This window comes from Mustela putorius, unplaced genomic scaffold (genome assembly GCF_011764305.1).
Source record: "Mustela putorius furo isolate JIRA1106 unplaced genomic scaffold, ASM1176430v1.1 tig00003954_pilon_pilon_pilon, whole genome shotgun sequence".
Lineage (NCBI taxonomy): Eukaryota > Metazoa > Chordata > Mammalia > Carnivora > Mustelidae > Mustela > Mustela putorius.
In genome coordinates this window covers 290,246-296,634 of record NW_025422098.1, presented here as the reverse complement: position 1 = coordinate 296,634, position 6,389 = coordinate 290,246, and the positions used below count along the sequence as shown (strand labels likewise).

The 6,389-nt window shown below is 35.6% G+C and overlaps 1 non-coding gene across 1 annotated transcript; it reads right to left on the bottom strand.

Annotated features, from left to right (window-relative positions):
• Window positions 1-2,482: 2,482 nt before the first annotated feature.
• Window positions 2,483-2,589, bottom strand: LOC123389142. Its single transcript, XR_006603675.1, has one exon. It is a non-coding gene; the product is annotated as a U6 spliceosomal RNA (small nuclear RNA).
• Window positions 2,590-6,389: the final 3,800 nt, after the last annotated feature.

The following is a 6,389-nucleotide window of genomic DNA, read 5'->3' as shown; positions in this document are numbered from 1 at the left end:
CACCAGGCGCCTATCCTGAACTCGAGAAACAACTCCCAGAAAAAACTGGCCATCAGATGCCATCTTCCTCCAGGATGTGGAAGCTTGGAAGAGACATGGGGTTTAAGTGGAAGGAGAGGGGACAGTCCCCCAAAGCTCCCTATTCAGTGCACGGGCGGTGTGCAGGGATCCTGTCACCTCTCCTTTCCTGTGAGGAAAGCACTGTTCTAGTCCTCGAGTCCACCTGAGCGCCAGAGTAAAAGTCCAAGCGATGCCTACACTGGGAGATGGTAGTGTGCATAGAGTGCCATCCTAGGCTATGCACGCTGCTGCACGGTTGGGGCTGTGTCTGCTTAGTTCGGCCTGGCAGGGTGAACCCAGGACGGGAACATGGAGCCCGGGAAAGCAAGGCCCAAGAGGCACCAGCTCTCCTGCAGCTCTTCTTCCCTGACGCGACTGGAAGCCTTGCTGAGGAAGCAGCGGCAAAGTGCTGTTCGCTCCAAGCCAAAGCCTCTGCGAAAGCACAGCATTGGCTGAGAAATGTTCTGCGGGCTGCTGCTGCTTGACTGAGCCCAGTCTCACGGTGGGAGAAACCCGCATAGAGCGAAAGCCTCTGGGCATCTCCCCTGGGAAAGCACAGCTTTCCTTGGGAAATCAGAGTTGGGTTTGGGGATGCTGCTGCTTGCCTGAGCTAGTCTCCACAGCACGGTGGAAGATACCCGCATGGAGGGAAATTCTCTTTGCCCTAGCATCCCCTCTGCCTGAGAGAGAAGCACGGTTGCATACATCTGTCACAGTGCTCCCCAGGAGCAAGTGTAAGGAAGGCACAGCACGCCGCCCCCGGAGAAGAGAAGGAGCCACTGGCCTTAGGGTCGGGAAAATTGAACAGCCACATGCAGAAAAATGAAATTGGACCATTTCCTTACACCATACATGAAAATAGACTGGAAATGGATGAATAAGCATAATGTGAGAAAGGAATCCATCAAAATCTTTGAGGAGAAAACAGGTAGCAACCTCATTGACCTCAGCAGCAGCAACTTCTTCCTAGGAACATCGCCAAAGGCAAGGGAAGCAAGGGTAAGAATGAACTATTGGGATTTCATAAGATCAAAAAGCTTTTGCCCAGCAAAGGAAACAGTTAACAAAGCCAAAAGGTGACTGTCAGAAGTTATCTGGGAGAAGATATTTGCAAATGACATACCAGATAAAGTGCCAGTATCCAAAATCTATAAAGAGTTTATCAAACTCAACACCCTAAGAACAAATAATCCAATGAAGAAATGGTCAGAGGACATGAACAGACATTTCTGCAAAGAATACATCCAAATGGCCAACAGACACATGAAAAAATGCTCCACATCACTCGCCATGAGGGAAATACAAATCAAAACCAGAATGAGATACCACCTCACACCTTTCAGAATGGCTAAAATGAACAAGTCAGTCAATGACATGCTGGCGAGGATGTGGAGAAAGGGCAACCCTCCTACACTGTATGTGGGAATGCAAGCTGGTGCAAACACTCTGGAAAACAGCGTGGAGGTGCCTCAAAAAGCTGAAAATAGAACTACCCTATGACCTAGTGAATGTAGTACTGGGTATATACCCTACAGATACAAACGTGTCATTCTGAAGCGGCACATGCACCCAAATGTTTATAGCAGCAATGCCCACAATAGTTAAACTATGGAAAGAACCTAAATGTCCTTCAACAGATGAATCAATAAATAAGATGTGGTATATATGTACAATGGAATACTATGCAGCCATCAAAAGAAATGAAATCCTGCTATTTGTGATGACGTGGATGGAACTAGAGGGTATTATGCTTGGCGAAATAAATCAATCTGAGAAAGACAACTATCCTATGATCTCCCTGATATGATGAAGTAGAGATGCAACATAGGTGGTTTTGGGCGTACGAAAAGAAAAATAAAAGAAGATGGGATTGGGAGGGAGACAAACCATAAAAGACTGAATCTCACAAAACAGACTGAGGGTTGCTGGGGGGAGGTGTGTTGGGAGAGGATGGGGAGGGCAGGTGCTATGGTGAGTGATGGTGAGTGCTGTGAAATGTGTGAACTTGGTGATTCACAGACCTGTACCCCTAGGGATAAAAACGCATTATATGTTTATAAAAAATTTAAAAAAATAATTTAATAAATCCATTAAAGAAAAAACACATATTGCAAGCCCAGAGCTAATCTCATATTCAATCAAAAAAGTTTGAAAGTTTTCCCCTTAAAGATCAGAAAAAAGACAAGTGTGTCCACTTTCACTACTCTCATTTGACATAGTACTGGATGTCCTACCCAGGCAAAGAAATAAGAGACTCCAAAAAAAAAGGAAGAAGTAAAATTTTCTTTTTTTGGATAACATGAACTTACATGTTAAAAAATCCTAAAAACTTCACAAAAAAATTTGAATAAACAAATTTAGTAAAGCTGCCAAATACAAGATCAATATATAAAAGACAAGAATTTTGTTTTGTTTCATTTTTTTTAATATGGAATGCTTCCCAGTTTTTGATGTCATCCTTGTTCAGTGATCACGCTAATCTTCTCTGCATCATTCTAATTTTAGTATATGTGCTGGCAAAGTAAGCACAAGACAGGAGCATTTTAACACTCTAATGATGAACTAGCTGAAAAAATAAAGAAAACAATCTAATTCACAATAGCATCAAAAATAATAAAATACTTACGAATAGATTTAACTAAAAAGATGATAGATCTGTACTCCATAAACTATGACATTGATAAAGAAATTGAAGGAGACACAAATGGAAAGATAGCTCATATTTATGAATGGTAAGAATTAACATTGTTAAAATGTCCATACTACCAAAAACCATCTGTAAATCCATTTCCTATCAAAAATCCAATGTTAGGGGCGCCTGGGTGGCTCAGTGGGTTAAGCCGCTGCCTTCGGCTCAGGTCATGATCCCAGGGTCCTGGGATCGAGCCCCGCATCAGGCTCTCTGCTCAGCAGGAAGCCTGCTTCCTCTTCTCTCTCTGCCTGCCTCTCTGCCTGCTTGTCATCTCTGTCAAATAAATAAATTAAAAATCTTAAAAAAATCCAATATTATTTTTTTACAGAAGTAAGTAAAGAATCCTAAAATTTGTATGAGACCATAAAAGACAACAAATAATCAAAGCAGTTCTGAGAAAGAATGAAGAAGAGAAATTGCACTTCTTGATTTGAAACTATATTACAAAGCCCTCATGCTCAAAACAATAACGTATACTGGCATAAAAACAGACCAATAAACAAGTAGAACAGAATTGAGAGTCCAGAAATAAATCCTTTCATACAGTCACCTAATATTTGACAGGGGCCAACATATGTAATGTGTAAAGATAGTCTGTTCAATAAATGATATTAAAACTGAATAGTCACATAAACAGTATGAAACTGGAACCTTATATCACTCATAAGTCTTAACTTGAAATAGATTAAAGATTAAAGGTGATGCATGAAACTACATTTCCTAAAGGAAAACATAGGAAAAATTCTCCTTGACATTGGTCTTGCCAATAGTTTTAATAGTTTTTTGGATCCCAGACCAAAAACACAAGCAAAAAAAGCAAAAATAAATAAATGGTACTACATCAAACTAAAGTTTCTTCATTGCCAAAAAAAAAAAAAAAAAAAAACCGAGAGAGAGAATGAAAACACAATCCACAGAATGTAAGAAAATACTTACAAATCTTATATCTGAAAAGAGGTTAATAACCAACAGATACAAATAGAAAAAAATATATATAATTTAAAAAATAGCAAAAGGATCTCAATAGACTTTTTTTTTTCAAAAAAGTTATATCAATGACCAACAGGAGCATTAAAAACTGTTCAACGTAAAAAACTCCGGGCAAAGTCATTATGTTGTTGTTGTTGTTTACCTCTGAAAAACACAGCAAGATATTACTACCTATTAGAATATATACTACCAAAAAATTGAAAATAACAAATTTTGGTAAATATTGGGGAAGATGGGGAACTTATGCACTGTGATAGGGATATAAATTTGTATGGAAAACAGTATGGAGATTATTCATATTATTAAAAGTAAAATTACCATATGATTCAGTAATCCCACTTCTAGGTATATATCTAAATGAAACGAAGTCACTGTTCAAAGACATATCTGCACTCTTATGTTTATTATAAAATTATTAACTCTAAGCAAGAGATGGAAATAACTTCAGTATCCATTAATGGATGAATGAATAAAATAAGTATGGTAAATATACTCTATGGAATAGTACTTAACCATGAAAAATTAAGAAATACTGCCATTTACAACAGCATGGATGGATTTTGAAGGCGTTATACTAAGTGAAATATTTCAAAGATTTTATATATTTTTTTAATTTATGTATTATGATATCCCTTACATACAGAATCTGAGGAAAAGGCAAACTAATGGAAACTTAGAGTTGAGTTGACAAGGGGTGAACCTGGGGTGGAGTAAGGTGGTCAAAGGGTGCAAACTTGCAACTATAATATGAAAAAGTTCTGGGGATCTAATGTACAGCATGATGATCATAGTTAATAAAATACACGTACTTTTTTTTATTGTGCTTCCCTTTTTTAAACTTTGCATATATCACATTCTTACAAGTTGAAAGTTTATAGCAATCTTGTATAAAAGAGGTCTGCTGCCACCATTTCTCTAACAACATTTGTTCATTTTGTGTCTCTCTGTCACATGTTGGTAATTCTTGCAATATTTCAAGTTTTATCATTATTATTGTATTTGTTATGGTGATCTGTGATCAGTAATTATGACCCACTGAAAACTCAGAACTAGTTTACTTAAGGTATATACATTGTTTTTCTTTAAAAACATAATGCTTTTGAACAGTACAGTATAGTGTTTATTTTTTATATGCACTGGGAAACATAATTTTTTATATGCACTGGGAAACCAAAAAAAAAAAATAATTTGACTTAGTTTATTGAGATAATCAGTTTATTGAGGCAGTCTGGAACAAAACCCACAAGACCTCTGAAGTTTATCTCTACTATACTATATACATAAAAGTTGCTAAGAGAATTGATCTTAAAATTCCTTACGATACATGCATAAAAACCAGTGGCAACTATACGAGATAGTAGATGTATTAACATTTTTATGTAGATTAAATTGCAATAAAGATGTATGCCAATTTAACAAATTGTACAAAATTTACACAATGTTAAAAGTTTGCAATGTTATAAGAAATCATAACTTACATTTACAAATTATAATATGTCGATTTTTTTTCAATAAAGCTGGAAAAAACTTTTTGTAGAATTAATCTATTTTTCAAAAAAGGAAGTAAGGAAGTAGAAACTGCAACTAACTCTGAAATAATAGAATATAAAATCCATTTTCATTATATACACTGTGACAAAAACTATTACTTAGTTTGCAATGAAGGAATACTTATGAAGCATGAAGGATGGTCTATAAATAAGGCTGAAAGAGCTCAGTTTTAAGGTTTAAATTTAAAATCTTCTTTTGAAATACTAAACTGACCACCCAGTTTTCCAAACATAAATGTCTTAACTGCATGAATTTATTTCATACAACTCTATAATCTAGTTTCATAAGAAAGCAGCATGCAAATTTTGAATAAGACAGACTTGATCAAGTTTCTTTATGTTCAACAGTAAAGGATACTTCCCTAAAAATAAATAGAAGAAAAATCAGCATATTTATTATGATAATTATTATTCATAATGAGATTCATATTGAAATAGGGAATATATATCCTCAGAGGGGGTAAAGTAAAATGAAATTTATTTTGGTAAATGTGTCTGTGAATAGTCAATACAATGCCTCAATATAAATGAATATTACCATTTTGAACAATTTAATTACTATTATTAGAATTTTTATAAGTATAAAAATAGCTATCATTTTAGCATGGAATATGAGACTCTCATGCTCCATGCTTCATCACATCCACACAACAACTCTGCATAATAAGTATTATCATCACCATTTCATGGGTGAAAAAACTGAGGCTAACACATTTAGATAACTGGTTTATGATTACATGGCTAGTAAAGATGCATCACACTAATTTAGGCTTTATGATTTCAGAATTGTACTCTTTCCACTGCACATTCTATTACTCTGTAAATACTTGGCCTGTTTTCATTGAGTTCTTTAATTTTATTCATGTGGTGATGGCTTAAAGCTTCATTTAAAGGAAGCTTAAAAAATTCATTTAACCAAAAGCTCCCAAGAATTAAAAATGTCATGGATCTAATGTAGACATGGATATCATTAGTTAATGGGTAACTATATGTTTTCCACTCTAGTGAGATAACAATCAGAGTATTTTTCTAAGTTTTAGTCTCTCAGTGTTAAAAAGGACTTTGTTAAAATACAAAATATTTAGACATAGGTGATC